This window comes from Phyllobates terribilis, unplaced genomic scaffold, assembly GCF_046119375.1.
Source record: "Phyllobates terribilis strain yellow unplaced genomic scaffold, ASM4611937v1 Scaffold_2817__1_contigs__length_104771, whole genome shotgun sequence".
Classification (NCBI taxonomy): domain Eukaryota; kingdom Metazoa; phylum Chordata; class Amphibia; order Anura; family Dendrobatidae; genus Phyllobates; species Phyllobates terribilis.
In genome coordinates this window covers 88,510-104,501 of record NW_027365571.1, presented here as the reverse complement: position 1 = coordinate 104,501, position 15,992 = coordinate 88,510, and the positions used below count along the sequence as shown (strand labels likewise).

At 45.4% G+C, this 15,992-nt stretch overlaps 12 non-coding genes and 1 pseudogene across 12 annotated transcripts; all 13 read left to right on the top strand.

Moving 5' to 3' along the window:
• Positions 1 to 640: 640 nt before the first annotated feature.
• On the top strand, positions 641 to 831 carry LOC141247128 (U2 spliceosomal RNA). The gene has a single exon (XR_012310627.1). It is a non-coding gene; the product is annotated as a U2 spliceosomal RNA (small nuclear RNA).
• A 1,115-nt stretch (positions 832 to 1,946) lies between these two features.
• Positions 1,947 to 2,137, top strand: LOC141247192 (U2 spliceosomal RNA). The gene has a single exon (XR_012310680.1). It is a non-coding gene; the product is annotated as a U2 spliceosomal RNA (small nuclear RNA).
• A 1,111-nt stretch (positions 2,138 to 3,248) lies between these two features.
• LOC141247127 (U2 spliceosomal RNA) lies at positions 3,249 to 3,439 on the top strand. The gene has a single exon (XR_012310626.1). It is a non-coding gene; the product is annotated as a U2 spliceosomal RNA (small nuclear RNA).
• Positions 3,440 to 4,554: 1,115 nt separating this feature from the next.
• LOC141247189 (U2 spliceosomal RNA) lies at positions 4,555 to 4,745 on the top strand. Its single transcript, XR_012310678.1, has one exon. It is a non-coding gene; the product is annotated as a U2 spliceosomal RNA (small nuclear RNA).
• Positions 4,746 to 5,860: 1,115 nt separating this feature from the next.
• On the top strand, positions 5,861 to 6,051 carry LOC141247188 (U2 spliceosomal RNA). The gene has a single exon (XR_012310677.1). It is a non-coding gene; the product is annotated as a U2 spliceosomal RNA (small nuclear RNA).
• Positions 6,052 to 7,166: 1,115 nt separating this feature from the next.
• On the top strand, positions 7,167 to 7,357 carry LOC141247187 (U2 spliceosomal RNA). The gene has a single exon (XR_012310676.1). It is a non-coding gene; the product is annotated as a U2 spliceosomal RNA (small nuclear RNA).
• Positions 7,358 to 8,472: 1,115 nt separating this feature from the next.
• Positions 8,473 to 8,588, top strand: LOC141247145 (U2 spliceosomal RNA; annotated as a pseudogene).
• Positions 8,589 to 9,106: 518 nt separating this feature from the next.
• Positions 9,107 to 9,288, top strand: LOC141247136 (U2 spliceosomal RNA). Its single transcript, XR_012310635.1, has one exon. It is a non-coding gene; the product is annotated as a U2 spliceosomal RNA (small nuclear RNA).
• Positions 9,289 to 10,403: 1,115 nt separating this feature from the next.
• On the top strand, positions 10,404 to 10,594 carry LOC141247113 (U2 spliceosomal RNA). Its single transcript, XR_012310613.1, has one exon. It is a non-coding gene; the product is annotated as a U2 spliceosomal RNA (small nuclear RNA).
• Positions 10,595 to 11,706: 1,112 nt separating this feature from the next.
• LOC141247125 (U2 spliceosomal RNA) lies at positions 11,707 to 11,897 on the top strand. Its single transcript, XR_012310625.1, has one exon. It is a non-coding gene; the product is annotated as a U2 spliceosomal RNA (small nuclear RNA).
• A 1,115-nt stretch (positions 11,898 to 13,012) lies between these two features.
• Positions 13,013 to 13,203, top strand: LOC141247186 (U2 spliceosomal RNA). The gene has a single exon (XR_012310675.1). It is a non-coding gene; the product is annotated as a U2 spliceosomal RNA (small nuclear RNA).
• A 1,115-nt stretch (positions 13,204 to 14,318) lies between these two features.
• LOC141247185 (U2 spliceosomal RNA) lies at positions 14,319 to 14,509 on the top strand. Its single transcript, XR_012310674.1, has one exon. It is a non-coding gene; the product is annotated as a U2 spliceosomal RNA (small nuclear RNA).
• A 1,115-nt stretch (positions 14,510 to 15,624) lies between these two features.
• Positions 15,625 to 15,815, top strand: LOC141247184 (U2 spliceosomal RNA). The gene has a single exon (XR_012310673.1). It is a non-coding gene; the product is annotated as a U2 spliceosomal RNA (small nuclear RNA).
• Positions 15,816 to 15,992: the final 177 nt, after the last annotated feature.

Sequence of the window (15,992 nt, the reverse complement as noted above, 5' to 3'; positions counted from 1 at the left end):
CAATGCCTTTTCTGAAACGTTGTCTCCTTCTGCTGGAACACTGACTTCTTTCATTTAATGCCTGCAGACTATAAAAGAGAACCCAACCCAAAAAGTTTGGTTGATTAGTCTGTGGCATTCTGTTAAACTGTTGCTTATGGCGGTCTCTGTGAGCTTCTCAGCGACATTCAGCCAGCCAGGTATCCTGCCTGCAGTAGATGGAATGTGGCAATGGAACGCTGGCTGCGCGTGTCATAATAGGCTCTGAGCCTTTATATACCTGTGCACAGCAGCAGCCACCTTCAGTCTGCTGCTGGACAGCCAGCAGCAGCAGCAGGAGAGGTATGTAATCAGGAGCCCTCCTGCTAAGGGTAGACAGCTGCTCGTTCCACCCCACCCCCCGCCTTAATTGGTTCTCCTCCCTTCCAACGGTGTTGAGGCGGGTGGGAACAGCAGGGGGTGAAGGTGCTGTGTTTAAAGAGGTGGAGTTATGCAGATCTAAAACGCGTGGATTGCAGCAGCAGCAAGCCGAAAAGTGCAGGCATGTAAGGGATCTAGAGGTTGACAACATGTCTTCTTAACGGGAGTCCAGGAGCTCATCTCCACAAATGGACTTTTCAGGATCCTTGGGTGGCTCCGTAGTTTGAAACCAATTCTGGTTATCGCTTCTCGGCCTTTTGGCTAAGATCAAGTGTAGTATCTGTTCTTATCAGTTTAATATCTGATACGTCCCCTATCTGGGGACCATATATTAAATGGATTTTTAGAACAGGGAGATGGAAAAAGAGCTTGCTCTGTCCATTCCACGCATTGACCTGGTATTGCAGTATCTCCAGGACCGGTGCACCCCTTCTTTAATGCAGTTTCTAAAATCAGAAAGAATTGAATTCAATGTTTTTTGTTCATTTTGCTTGTTTGTCGGATTTTGGGATGGACTCTTTGGCTTTGCTTTTCTTCTCCTCATTGGATTTTTCATGTTCAAAGTTGCAGAAGCCAGATTACAAGCTCATTTTGGTTCAACTTCAGCAACTGTGCATTGCATTGCCATGTAATGTGATGCAATGCTATCTTTCTAGCTCTCCCTTTTTACTTCCTTTTGGATAAACAGACATATTAGGCAAGCATTTTGGAGCTTTCACCAAAATAACTACAGGTGGTGAGATAAGCTGCACAATATAATTGACCTTTCAGTATATTGTTGCACACACACCATCTATTTAGCAAATGCCCTTGTTATCAACAGCAGCCTTTTAAACTCACCTGAGCTAACAGGTATGTGCGCTGGTTACTCTGCTGCGCTTAAAATTTCTTTTTTGGTTTGCTACAATGCCTTTTCTGAAACGTTGTCTCCTTCTGCTGGAACACTGACTTCTTTCATTTAATGCCTGCAGACTATAAAAGAGAACCCAACCCAAAAAGTTTGGTTGATTAGTCTGTGGCATTCTGTTAAACTGTTGCTTATGGCGGTCTCTGTGAGCTTCTCAGCGACATTCAGCCAGCCAGGTATCCTGCCTGCAGTAGATGGAATGTGGCAATGGAACGCTGGCTGCGCGTGTCATAATAGGCTCTGAGCCTTTATATACCTGTGCACAGCAGCAGCCACCTTCAGTCTGCTGCTGGACAGCCAGCAGCAGCAGCAGCAGGAGAGGTATGTAATCAGGAGCCCTCCTGCTAAGGGTAGACAGCTGCTCGTTCCACCCCACCCCCCGCCTTAATTGGTTCTCCTCCCTTCCAACGGTGTTGAGGCGGGTGAGAACAGCAGGGGGTGAAGGTGCTGTGTTTAAAGAGGTGGAGTTATGCAGATCTAAAACGCGTGGATTGCAGCAGCAGCAAGCCGAAAAGTGCAGGCATGTAAGGGATCTAGAGGTTGACAACATGTCTTCTTAACGGGAGTCCAGGAGCTCATCTCCACAAATGGACTTTTCAGGATCCTTGGGTGGCTCCGTAGTTTGAAACCAATTCTGGTTATCGCTTCTCGGCCTTTTGGCTAAGATCAAGTGTAGTATCTGTTCTTATCAGTTTAATATCTGATACGTCCCCTATCTGGGGACCATATATTAAATGGATTTTTAGAACAGGGAGATGGAAAAAGAGCTTGCTCTGTCCACTCCACGCATTGACCTGGTATTGCAGTATCTCCAGGACCGGTGCACCCCTTCTTTAATGCAGTTTCTAAAATCAGAAAGAATTGAATTCAATGTTTTTTGTTCATTTTGCTTGTTTGTCGGATTTTGGGATGGACTGTTTGGCTTTGCTTTTCTTCTCCTCATTGGATTTTTCATGTTCAAAGTTGCAGAAGCCAGATTACAAGCTCATTTTGGTTCAACTTCAGCAACTGTGCATTGCATTGCCATGTAATGTGATGCAATGCTATCTTTCTAGCTCTCCCTTTTTACTTCCTTTTGGATAAACAGACATATTAGGCAAGCATTTTGGAGCTTTCACCTAAATAACTACAGGTGGTGAGATAAGCTGCACAATATAATTGACCTTTCAGTATATTGTTGCACACACACCATCTATTTAGCAAATGCCCTTGTTATCAACAGCAGCCTTTTAAACTCACCTGAGCTAACAGGTATGTGCGCTGGTTACTCTGCTGCGCTTAAATTTCTTTTTTGGTTTGCTACAATGCCTTTTCTGAAACGTTGTCTCCTTCTGCTGGAACACTGACTTCTTTCATTTAATGCCTGCAGACTATAAAAGAGAACCCAACCCAAAAAGTTTGGTTGATTAGTCTGTGGCATTCTGTTAAACTGTTGCTTATGGCGGTCTCTGTGAGCTTCTCAGCGACATTCAGCCAGCCAGGTATCCTGCCTGCAGTAGATGGAATGTGGCAATGGAACGCTGGCTGCGCGTGTCATAATAGGCTCTGAGCCTTTATATACCTGTGCACAGCAGCAGCCACCTTCAGTCTGCTGCTGGACAGCCAGCAGCAGCAGCAGGAGAGGTATGTAATCAGGAGCCCTCCTGCTAAGGGTAGACAGCTGCTCGTTCCACCCCACCCCCCGCCTTAATTGGTTCTCCTCCCTTCCAACGGTGTTGAGGCGGGTGGGAACAGCAGGGGGTGAAGGTGCTGTGTTTAAAGAGGTGGAGTTATGCAGATCTAAAACGCGTGGATTGCAGCAGCAGCAAGCCGAAAAGTGCAGGCATGTAAGGGATCTAGAGGTTGACAACATGTCTTCTTAACGGGAGTCCAGGAGCTCATCTCCACAAATGGACTTTTCAGGATCCTTGGGTGGCTCCGTAGTTTGAAACCAATTCTGGTTATCGCTTCTCGGCCTTTTGGCTAAGATCAAGTGTAGTATCTGTTCTTATCAGTTTAATATCTGATACGTCCCCTATCTGGGGACCATATATTAAATGGATTTTTAGAACAGGGAGATGGAAAAAGAGCTTGCTCTGTCCATTCCACGCATTGACCTGGTATTGCAGTATCTCCAGGACCGGTGCACCCCTTCTTTAATGCAGTTTCTAAAATCAGAAAGAATTGAATTCAATGTTTTTTGTTCATTTTGCTTGTTTGTCGGATTTTGGGATGGACTCTTTGGCTTTGCTTTTCTTCTCCTCATTGGATTTTTCATGTTCAAAGTTGCAGAAGCCAGATTACAAGCTCATTTTGGTTCAACTTCAGCAACTGTGCATTGCATTGCCATGTAATGTGATGCAATGCTATCTTTCTAGCTCTCCCTTTTTACTTCCTTTTGGATAAACAGACATATTAGGCAAGCATTTTGGAGCTTTCACCAAAATAACTACAGGTGGTGAGATAAGCTGCACAATATAATTGACCTTTCAGTATATTGTTGCACACACACCATCTATTTAGCAAATGCCCTTGTTATCAACAGCAGCCTTTTAAACTCACCTGAGCTAACAGGTATGTGCGCTGGTTACTCTGCTGCGCTTAAAATTTCTTTTTTGGTTTGCTACAATGCCTTTTCTGAAACGTTGTCTCCTTCTGCTGGAACACTGACTTCTTTCATTTAATGCCTGCAGACTATAAAAGAGAACCCAACCCAAAAAGTTTGGTTGATTAGTCTGTGGCATTCTGTTAAACTGTTGCTTATGGCGGTCTCTGTGAGCTTCTCAGCGACATTCAGCCAGCCAGGTATCCTGCCTGCAGTAGATGGAATGTGGCAATGGAACGCTGGCTGCGCGTGTCATAATAGGCTCTGAGCCTTTATATACCTGTGCACAGCAGCAGCCACCTTCAGTCTGCTGCTGGACAGCCAGCAGCAGCAGCAGCAGGAGAGGTATGTAATCAGGAGCCCTCCTGCTAAGGGTAGACAGCTGCTCGTTCCACCCCACCCCCCGCCTTAATTGGTTCTCCTCCCTTCCAACGGTGTTGAGGCGGGTGAGAACAGCAGGGGGTGAAGGTGCTGTGTTTAAAGAGGTGGAGTTATGCAGATCTAAAACGCGTGGATTGCAGCAGCAGCAAGCCGAAAAGTGCAGGCATGTAAGGGATCTAGAGGTTGACAACATGTCTTCTTAACGGGAGTCCAGGAGCTCATCTCCACAAATGGACTTTTCAGGATCCTTGGGTGGCTCCGTAGTTTGAAACCAATTCTGGTTATCGCTTCTCGGCCTTTTGGCTAAGATCAAGTGTAGTATCTGTTCTTATCAGTTTAATATCTGATACGTCCCCTATCTGGGGACCATATATTAAATGGATTTTTAGAACAGGGAGATGGAAAAAGAGCTTGCTCTGTCCACTCCACGCATTGACCTGGTATTGCAGTATCTCCAGGACCGGTGCACCCCTTCTTTAATGCAGTTTCTAAAATCAGAAAGAATTGAATTCAATGTTTTTTGTTCATTTTGCTTGTTTGTCGGATTTTGGGATGGACTGTTTGGCTTTGCTTTTCTTCTCCTCATTGGATTTTTCATGTTCAAAGTTGCAGAAGCCAGATTACAAGCTCATTTTGGTTCAACTTCAGCAACTGTGCATTGCATTGCCATGTAATGTGATGCAATGCTATCTTTCTAGCTCTCCCTTTTTACTTCCTTTTGGATAAACAGACATATTAGGCAAGCATTTTGGAGCTTTCACCTAAATAACTACAGGTGGTGAGATAAGCTGCACAATATAATTGACCTTTCAGTATATTGTTGCACACACACCATCTATTTAGCAAATGCCCTTGTTATCAACAGCAGCCTTTTAAACTCACCTGAGCTAACAGGTATGTGCGCTGGTTACTCTGCTGCGCTTAAAATTTCTTTTTTGGTTTGCTACAATGCCTTTTCTGAAACGTTGTCTCCTTCTGCTGGAACACTGACTTCTTTCATTTAATGCCTGCAGACTATAAAAGAGAACCCAACCCAAAAAGTTTGGTTGATTAGTCTGTGGCATTCTGTTAAACTGTTGCTTATGGCGGTCTCTGTGAGCTTCTCAGCGACATTCAGCCAGCCAGGTATCCTGCCTGCAGTAGATGGAATGTGGCAATGGAACGCTGGCTGCGCGTGTCATAATAGGCTCTGAGCCTTTATATACCTGTGCACAGCAGCAGCCACCTTCAGTCTGCTGCTGGACAGCCAGCAGCAGCAGCAGCAGGAGAGGTATGTAATCAGGAGCCCTCCTGCTAAGGGTAGACAGCTGCTCGTTCCACCCCACCCCCCGCCTTAATTGGTTCTCCTCCCTTCCAACGGTGTTGAGGCGGGTGGGAACAGCAGGGGGTGAAGGTGCTGTGTTTAAAGAGGTGGAGTTATGCAGATCTAAAACGCGTGGATTGCAGCAGCAGCAAGCCGAAAAGTGCAGGCATGTAAGGGATCTAGAGGTTGACAACATGTCTTCTTAACGGGAGTCCAGGAGCTCATCTCCACAAATGGACTTTTCAGGATCCTTGGGTGGCTCCGTAGTTTGAAACCAATTCTGGTTATCGCTTCTCGGCCTTTTGGCTAAGATCAAGTGTAGTATCTGTTCTTATCAGTTTAATATCTGATACGTCCCCTATCTGGGGACCATATATTAAATGGATTTTTAGAACAGGGAGATGGAAAAAGAGCTTGCTCTGTCCACTCCACGCATTGACCTGGTATTGCAGTATCTCCAGGACCGGTGCACCCCTTCTTTAATGCAGTTTCTAAAATCAGAAAGAATTGAATTCAATGTTTTTTGTTCATTTTGCTTGTTTGTCGGATTTTGGGATGGACTCTTTGGCTTTGCTTTTCTTCTCCTCATTGGATTTTTCATGTTCAAAGTTGCAGAAGCCAGATTACAAGCTCATTTTGGTTCAACTTCAGCAACTGTGCATTGCATTGCCATGTAATGTGATGCAATGCTATCTTTCTAGCTCTCCCTTTTTACTTCCTTTTGGATAAACAGACATATTAGGCAAGCATTTTGGAGCTTTCACCTAAATAACTACAGGTGGTGAGATAAGCTGCACAATATAATTGACCTTTCAGTATATTGTTGCACACACACCATCTATTTAGCAAATGCCCTTGTTATCAACAGCAGCCTTTTAAACTCACCTGAGCTAACAGGTATGTGCGCTGGTTACTCTGCTGCGCTTAAAATTTCTTTTTTGGTTTGCTACAATGCCTTTTCTGAAACGTTGTCTCCTTCTGCTGGAACACTGACTTCTTTCATTTAATGCCTGCAGACTATAAAAGAGAACCCAACCCAAAAAGTTTGGTTGATTAGTCTGTGGCATTCTGTTAAACTGTTGCTTATGGCGGTCTCTGTGAGCTTCTCAGCGACATTCAGCCAGCCAGGTATCCTGCCTGCAGTAGATGGAATGTGGCAATGGAACGCTGGCTGCGCGTGTCATAATAGGCTCTGAGCCTTTATATACCTGTGCACAGCAGCAGCCACCTTCAGTCTGCTGCTGGACAGCCAGCAGCAGCAGCAGCAGGAGAGGTATGTAATCAGGAGCCCTCCTGCTAAGGGTAGACAGCTGCTCGTTCCACCCCACCCCCCGCCTTAATTGGTTCTCCTCCCTTCCAACGGTGTTGAGGCGGGTGGGAACAGCAGGGGGTGAAGGTGCTGTGTTTAAAGAGGTGGAGTTATGCAGATCTAAAACGCGTGGATTGCAGCAGCAGCAAGCCGAAAAGTGCAGGCATGTAAGGGATCTAGAGGTTGACAACATGTCTTCTTAACGGGAGTCCAGGAGCTCATCTCCACAAATGGACTTTTCAGGATCCTTGGGTGGCTCCGTAGTTTGAAACCAATTCTGGTTATCGCTTCTCGGCCTTTTGGCTAAGATCAAGTGTAGTATCTGTTCTTATCAGTTTAATATCTGATACGTCCCCTATCTGGGGACCATATATTAAATGGATTTTTAGAACAGGGAGATGGAAAAAGAGCTTGCTCTGTCCACTCCACGCATTGACCTGGTATTGCAGTATCTCCAGGACCGGTGCACCCCTTCTTTAATGCAGTTTCTAAAATCAGAAAGAATTGAATTCAATGTTTTTTGTTCATTTTGCTTGTTTGTCGGATTTTGGGATGGACTCTTTGGCTTTGCTTTTCTTCTCCTCATTGGATTTTTCATGTTCAAAGTTGCAGAAGCCAGATTACGAGCTCATTTTGGTTCAACTTCAGCAACTGTGCATTGCATTGCCATGTAATGTGATGCAATGCTATCTTTCTAGCTCTCCCTTTTTACTTCCTTTTGGATAAACAGACATATTAGGCAAGCATTTTGGAGCTTTCACCTAAATAACTACAGGTGGTGAGATAAGCTGCACAATATAATTGACCTTTCAGTATATTGTTGCACACACACCATCTATTTAGCAAATGCCCTTGTTATCAACAGCAGCCTTTTAAACTCACCTGAGCTAACAGGTATGTGCGCTGGTTACTCTGCTGCGCTTAAAATTTCTTTTTTGGTTTGCTACAATGCCTTTTCTGAAACGTTGTCTCCTTCTGCTGGAACACTGACTTCTTTCATTTAATGCCTGCAGACTATAAAAGAGAACCCAACCCAAAAAGTTTGGTTGATTAGTCTGTGGCATTCTGTTAAACTGTTGCTTATGGCGGTCTCTGTGAGCTTCTCAGCGACATTCAGCCAGCCAGGTATCCTGCCTGCAGTAGATGGAATGTGGCAATGGAACGCTGGCTGCGCGTGTCATAATAGGCTCTGAGCCTTTATATACCTGTGCACAGCAGCAGCCACCTTCAGTCTGCTGCTGGACAGCCAGCAGCAGCAGCAGCAGGAGAGGTATGTAATCAGGAGCCCTCCTGCTAAGGGTAGACAGCTGCTCGTTCCACCCCACCCCCCGCCTTAATTGGTTCTCCTCCCTTCCAACGGTGTTGAGGCGGGTGGGAACAGCAGGGGGTGAAGGTGCTGTGTTTAAAGAGGTGGAGTTATGCAGATCTAAAACGCGTGGATTGCAGCAGCAGCAAGCCGAAAAGTGCAGGCATGTAAGGGATCTAGAGGTTGACAACATGTCTTCTTAACGGGAGTCCAGGAGCTCATCTCCACAAATGGACTTTTCAGGATCCTTGGGTGGCTCCGTAGTTTGAAACCAATTCTGGTTATCGCTTCTCGGCCTTTTGGCTAAGATCAAGTGTAGTATCTTTTGAAAAGGCAGTTTTGTCCTTGGGCTGCCCTAGTAAATTGATGCATATTACACACTGGTTTGGTGCACTTGTTAGTACGCCAGGTGGCTCATAGAGTTATCTGATGGAAAACATGGCCCTCCAGGATCGAAGTCACTATGCTGGGTAAGTGTGAGGGCTTTGGAGCAATGTGCCCCAGGAGTAGGCGCCCTGGTGGGAGTCCAAGCTTACTGGGAACCCCAGAAAGACTTGGCTTCATAGCACGCCGCACCTTTGCAAATCATACTTTCTGAGCAACCCCCCCTATTCCTGGCCTCCGGGCTAGGAAGGGGAATTTTTATAAACCCGGTCGGAGGTCCGGTCAGCTTTGGGCTGAGAAACCAACACAGGCTCCAGCTCCACTAGGGTGGCAGCCTAGATGGAAGCTGGGAGCACGAAAACGGCTCTTCTCCGGCTTCGGCTAGGGAGAGCATCGGAGATCCCTGACCCTCGCTGTGGCCTTCTGGCTCGGAGGGATGGGGATGGTTTATTGGGGACCCTCTCCTCCGGGAAGAGTCCACATGAATCCTCGCCTCGTGCGCTGTTTTGGTGTGACTTCGGTCACATTTTTCAGTGCCTTGGATGCAGCTTCAATCAAAAAATCTGTTCTTATCAGTTTAATATCTGATACGTCCCCTATCTGGGGACCATATATTAAATGGATTTTTAGAACAGGGAGATGGAAAAAGAGCTTGCTCTGTCCACTCCACGCATTGACCTGGTATTGCAGTATCTCCAGGACCGGTGCACCCCTTCTTTAATGCAGTTTCTAAAATCAGAAAGAATTGAATTCAATGTTTTTTGTTCATTTTGCTTGTTTGTCGGATTTTGGGATGGACTCTTTGGCTTTGCTTTTCTTCTCCTCATTGGATTTTTCATGTTCAAAGTTGCAGAAGCCAGATTACAAGCTCATTTTGGTTCAACTTCAGCAACTGTGCATTGCATTGCCATGTAATGTGATGCAATGCTATCTTTCTAGCTCTCCCTTTTTACTTCCTTTTGGATAAACAGACATATTAGGCAAGCATTTTGGAGCTTTCACCTAAATAACTACAGGTGGTGAGATAAGCTGCACAATATAATTGACCTTTCAGTATATTGTTGCACACACACCATCTATTTAGCAAATGCCCTTGTTATCAACAGCAGCCTTTTAAACTCACCTGAGCTAACAGGTATGTGCGCTGGTTACTCTGCTGCGCTTAAAATTTCTTTTTTGGTTTGCTACAATGCCTTTTCTGAAACGTTGTCTCCTTCTGCTGGAACACTGACTTCTTTCATTTAATGCCTGCAGACTATAAAAGAGAACCCAACCCAAAAAGTTTGGTTGATTAGTCTGTGGCATTCTGTTAAACTGTTGCTTATGGCGGTCTCTGTGAGCTTCTCAGCGACATTCAGCCAGCCAGGTATCCTGCCTGCAGTAGATGGAATGTGGCAATGGAACGCTGGCTGCGCGTGTCATAATAGGCTCTGAGCCTTTATATACCTGTGCACAGCAGCAGCCACCTTCAGTCTGCTGCTGGACAGCCAGCAGCAGCAGCAGCAGGAGAGGTATGTAATCAGGAGCCCTCCTGCTAAGGGTAGACAGCTGCTCGTTCCACCCCACCCCCCGCCTTAATTGGTTCTCCTCCCTTCCAACGGTGTTGAGGCGGGTGGGAACAGCAGGGGGTGAAGGTGCTGTGTTTAAAGAGGTGGAGTTATGCAGATCTAAAACGCGTGGATTGCAGCAGCAGCAAGCCGAAAAGTGCAGGCATGTAAGGGATCTAGAGGTTGACAACATGTCTTCTTAACGGGAGTCCAGGAGCTCATCTCCACAAATGGACTTTTCAGGATCCTTGGGTGGCTCCGTAGTTTGAAACCAATTCTGGTTATCGCTTCTCGGCCTTTTGGCTAAGATCAAGTGTAGTATCTGTTCTTATCAGTTTAATATCTGATACGTCCCCTATCTGGGGACCATATATTAAATGGATTTTTAGAACAGGGAGATGGAAAAAGAGCTTGCTCTGCCCACTCCACGCATTGACCTGGTATTGCAGTATCTCCAGGACCGGTGCACCCCTTCTTTAATGCAGTTTCTAAAATCAGAAAGAATTGAATTCAATGTTTTTTGTTCATTTTGCTTGTTTGTCGGATTTTGGGATGGACTCTTTGGCTTTGCTTTTCTTCTCCTCATTGGATTTTTCATGTTCAAAGTTGCAGAAGCCAGATTACAAGCTCATTTTGGTTCAACTTCAGCAACTGTGCATTGCATTGCCATGTAATGTGATGCAATGCTATCTTTCTAGCTCTCCCTTTTTACTTCCTTTTGGATAAACAGACATATTAGGCAAGCATTTTGGAGCTTTCACCTAAATAACTACAGGTGGTGAGATAAGCTGCACAATATAATTGACCTTTCAGTATATTGTTGCACACACACCATCTATTTAGCAAATGCCCTTGTTATCAACAGCAGCCTTTTAAACTCACCTGAGCTAACAGGTATGTGCGCTGGTTACTCTGCTGCGCTTAAAATTTCTTTTTTGGTTTGCTACAATGCCTTTTCTGAAACGTTGTCTCCTTCTGCTGGAACACTGACTTCTTTCATTTAATGCCTGCAGACTATAAAAGAGAACCCAACCCAAAAAGTTTGGTTGATTAGTCTGTGGCATTCTGTTAAACTGTTGCTTATGGCGGTCTCTGTGAGCTTCTCAGCGACATTCAGCCAGCCAGGTATCCTGCCTGCAGTAGATGGAATGTGGCAATGGAACGCTGGCTGCGCGTGTCATAATAGGCTCTGAGCCTTTATATACCTGTGCACAGCAGCAGCCACCTTCAGTCTGCTGCTGGACAGCCAGCAGCAGCAGCAGGAGAGGTATGTAATCAGGAGCCCTCCTGCTAAGGGTAGACAGCTGCTCGTTCCACCCCACCCCCCGCCTTAATTGGTTCTCCTCCCTTCCAACGGTGTTGAGGCGGGTGGGAACAGCAGGGGGTGAAGGTGCTGTGTTTAAAGAGGTGGAGTTATGCAGATCTAAAACGCGTGGATTGCAGCAGCAGCAAGCCGAAAAGTGCAGGCATGTAAGGGATCTAGAGGTTGACAACATGTCTTCTTAACGGGAGTCCAGGAGCTCATCTCCACAAATGGACTTTTCAGGATCCTTGGGTGGCTCCGTAGTTTGAAACCAATTCTGGTTATCGCTTCTCGGCCTTTTGGCTAAGATCAAGTGTAGTATCTGTTCTTATCAGTTTAATATCTGATACGTCCCCTATCTGGGGACCATATATTAAATGGATTTTTAGAACAGGGAGATGGAAAAAGAGCTTGCTCTGTCCATTCCACGCATTGACCTGGTATTGCAGTATCTCCAGGACCGGTGCACCCCTTCTTTAATGCAGTTTCTAAAATCAGAAAGAATTGAATTCAATGTTTTTTGTTCATTTTGCTTGTTTGTCGGATTTTGGGATGGACTCTTTGGCTTTGCTTTTCTTCTCCTCATTGGATTTTTCATGTTCAAAGTTGCAGAAGCCAGATTACAAGCTCATTTTGGTTCAACTTCAGCAACTGTGCATTGCATTGCCATGTAATGTGATGCAATGCTATCTTTCTAGCTCTCCCTTTTTACTTCCTTTTGGATAAACAGACATATTAGGCAAGCATTTTGGAGCTTTCACCTAAATAACTACAGGTGGTGAGATAAGCTGCACAATATAATTGACCTTTCAGTATATTGTTGCACACACACCATCTATTTAGCAAATGCCCTTGTTATCAACAGCAGCCTTTTAAACTCACCTGAGCTAACAGGTATGTGCGCTGGTTACTCTGCTGCGCTTAAAATTTCTTTTTTGGTTTGCTACAATGCCTTTTCTGAAACGTTGTCTCCTTCTGCTGGAACACTGACTTCTTTCATTTAATGCCTGCAGACTATAAAAGAGAACCCAACCCAAAAAGTTTGGTTGATTAGTCTGTGGCATTCTGTTAAACTGTTGCTTATGGCGGTCTCTGTGAGCTTCTCAGCGACATTCAGCCAGCCAGGTATCCTGCCTGCAGTAGATGGAATGTGGCAATGGAACGCTGGCTGCGCGTGTCATAATAGGCTCTGAGCCTTTATATACCTGTGCACAGCAGCAGCCACCTTCAGTCTGCTGCTGGACAGCCAGCAGCAGCAGCAGCAGGAGAGGTATGTAATCAGGAGCCCTCCTGCTAAGGGTAGACAGCTGCTCGTTCCACCCCACCCCCCGCCTTAATTGGTTCTCCTCCCTTCCAACGGTGTTGAGGCGGGTGAGAACAGCAGGGGGTGAAGGTGCTGTGTTTAAAGAGGTGGAGTTATGCAGATCTAAAACGCGTGGATTGCAGCAGCAGCAAGCCGAAAAGTGCAGGCATGTAAGGGATCTAGAGGTTGACAACATGTCTTCTTAACGGGAGTCCAGGAGCTCATCTCCACAAATGGACTTTTCAGGATCCTTGGGTGGCTCCGTAGTTTGAAACCAATTCTGGTTATCGCTTCTCGGCCTTTTGGCTAAGATCAAGTGTAGTATCTGTTCTTATCAGTTTAATATCTGATACGTCCCCTATCTGGGGACCATATATTAAATGGATTTTTAGAACAGGGAGATGGAAAAAGAGCTTGCTCTGTCCACTCCACGCATTGACCTGGTATTGCAGTATCTCCAGGACCGGTGCACCCCTTCTTTAATGCAGTTTCTAAAATCAGAAAGAATTGAATTCAATGTTTTTTGTTCATTTTGCTTGTTTGTCGGATTTTGGGATGGACTGTTTGGCTTTGCTTTTCTTCTCCTCATTGGATTTTTCATGTTCAAAGTTGCAGAAGCCAGATTACAAGCTCATTTTGGTTCAACTTCAGCAACTGTGCATTGCATTGCCATGTAATGTGATGCAATGCTATCTTTCTAGCTCTCCCTTTTTACTTCCTTTTGGATAAACAGACATATTAGGCAAGCATTTTGGAGCTTTCACCTAAATAACTACAGGTGGTGAGATAAGCTGCACAATATAATTGACCTTTCAGTATATTGTTGCACACACACCATCTATTTAGCAAATGCCCTTGTTATCAACAGCAGCCTTTTAAACTCACCTGAGCTAACAGGTATGTGCGCTGGTTACTCTGCTGCGCTTAAAATTTCTTTTTTGGTTTGCTACAATGCCTTTTCTGAAACGTTGTCTCCTTCTGCTGGAACACTGACTTCTTTCATTTAATGCCTGCAGACTATAAAAGAGAACCCAACCCAAAAAGTTTGGTTGATTAGTCTGTGGCATTCTGTTAAACTGTTGCTTATGGCGGTCTCTGTGAGCTTCTCAGCGACATTCAGCCAGCCAGGTATCCTGCCTGCAGTAGATGGAATGTGGCAATGGAACGCTGGCTGCGCGTGTCATAATAGGCTCTGAGCCTTTATATACCTGTGCACAGCAGCAGCCACCTTCAGTCTGCTGCTGGACAGCCAGCAGCAGCAGCAGCAGGAGAGGTATGTAATCAGGAGCCCTCCTGCTAAGGGTAGACAGCTGCTCGTTCCACCCCACCCCCCGCCTTAATTGGTTCTCCTCCCTTCCAACGGTGTTGAGGCGGGTGAGAACAGCAGGGGGTGAAGGTGCTGTGTTTAAAGAGGTGGAGTTATGCAGATCTAAAACGCGTGGATTGCAGCAGCAGCAAGCCGAAAAGTGCAGGCATGTAAGGGATCTAGAGGTTGACAACATGTCTTCTTAACGGGAGTCCAGGAGCTCATCTCCACAAATGGACTTTTCAGGATCCTTGGGTGGCTCCGTAGTTTGAAACCAATTCTGGTTATCGCTTCTCGGCCTTTTGGCTAAGATCAAGTGTAGTATCTGTTCTTATCAGTTTAATATCTGATACGTCCCCTATCTGGGGACCATATATTAAATGGATTTTTAGAACAGGGAGATGGAAAAAGAGCTTGCTCTGTCCACTCCACGCATTGACCTGGTATTGCAGTATCTCCAGGACCGGTGCACCCCTTCTTTAATGCAGTTTCTAAAATCAGAAAGAATTGAATTCAATGTTTTTTGTTCATTTTGCTTGTTTGTCGGATTTTGGGATGGACTGTTTGGCTTTGCTTTTCTTCTCCTCATTGGATTTTTCATGTTCAAAGTTGCAGAAGCCAGATTACAAGCTCATTTTGGTTCAACTTCAGCAACTGTGCATTGCATTGCCATGTAATGTGATGCAATGCTATCTTTCTAGCTCTCCCTTTTTACTTCCTTTTGGATAAACAGACATATTAGGCAAGCATTTTGGAGCTTTCACCTAAATAACTACAGGTGGTGAGATAAGCTGCACAATATAATTGACCTTTCAGTATATTGTTGCACACACACCATCTATTTAGCAAATGCCCTTGTTATCAACAGCAGCCTTTTAAACTCACCTGAGCTAACAGGTATGTGCGCTGGTTACTCTGCTGCGCTTAAAATTTCTTTTTTGGTTTGCTACAATGCCTTTTCTGAAACGTTGTCTCCTTCTGCTGGAACACTGACTTCTTTCATTTAATGCCTGCAGACTATAAAAGAGAACCCAACCCAAAAAGTTTGGTTGATTAGTCTGTGGCATTCTGTTAAACTGTTGCTTATGGCGGTCTCTGTGAGCTTCTCAGCGACATTCAGCCAGCCAGGTATCCTGCCTGCAGTAGATGGAATGTGGCAATGGAACGCTGGCTGCGCGTGTCATAATAGGCTCTGAGCCTTTATATACCTGTGCACAGCAGCAGCCACCTTCAGTCTGCTGCTGGACAGCCAGCAGCAGCAGCAGCAGGAGAGGTATGTAATCAGGAGCCCTCCTGCTAAGGGTAGACAGCTGCTCGTTCCACCCCACCCCCCGCCTTAATTGGTTCTCCTCCCTTCCAACGGTGTTGAGGCGGGTGGGAACAGCAGGGGGTGAAGGTGCTGTGTTTAAAGAGGTGGAGTTATGCAGATCTAAAACGCGTGGATTGCAGCAGCAGCAAGCCGAAAAGTGCAGGCATGTAAGGGATCTAGAGGTTGACAACATGTCTTCTTAACGGGAGTCCAGGAGCTCATCTCCACAAATGGACTTTTCAGGATCCTTGGGTGGCTCCGTAGTTTGAAACCAATTCTGGTTATCGCTTCTCGGCCTTTTGGCTAAGATCAAGTGTAGTATCTGTTCTTATCAGTTTAATATCTGATACGTCCCCTATCTGGGGACCATATATTAAATGGATTTTTAGAACAGGGAGATGGAAAAAGAGCTTGCTCTGTCCACTCCACGCATTGACCTGGTATTGCAGTATCTCCAGGACCGGTGCACCCCTTCTTTAATGCAGTTTCTAAAATCAGAAAGAATTGAATTCAATGTTTTTTGTTCATTTTGCTTGTTTGTCGGATTTTGGGATGGACTCTTTGGCTTTGCTTTTCTTCTCCTCATTGGATTTTTCATGTTCAAAGTTGCAGAAGCCAGATTACAAGCTCATTTTGGTTCAACTTCAGCAA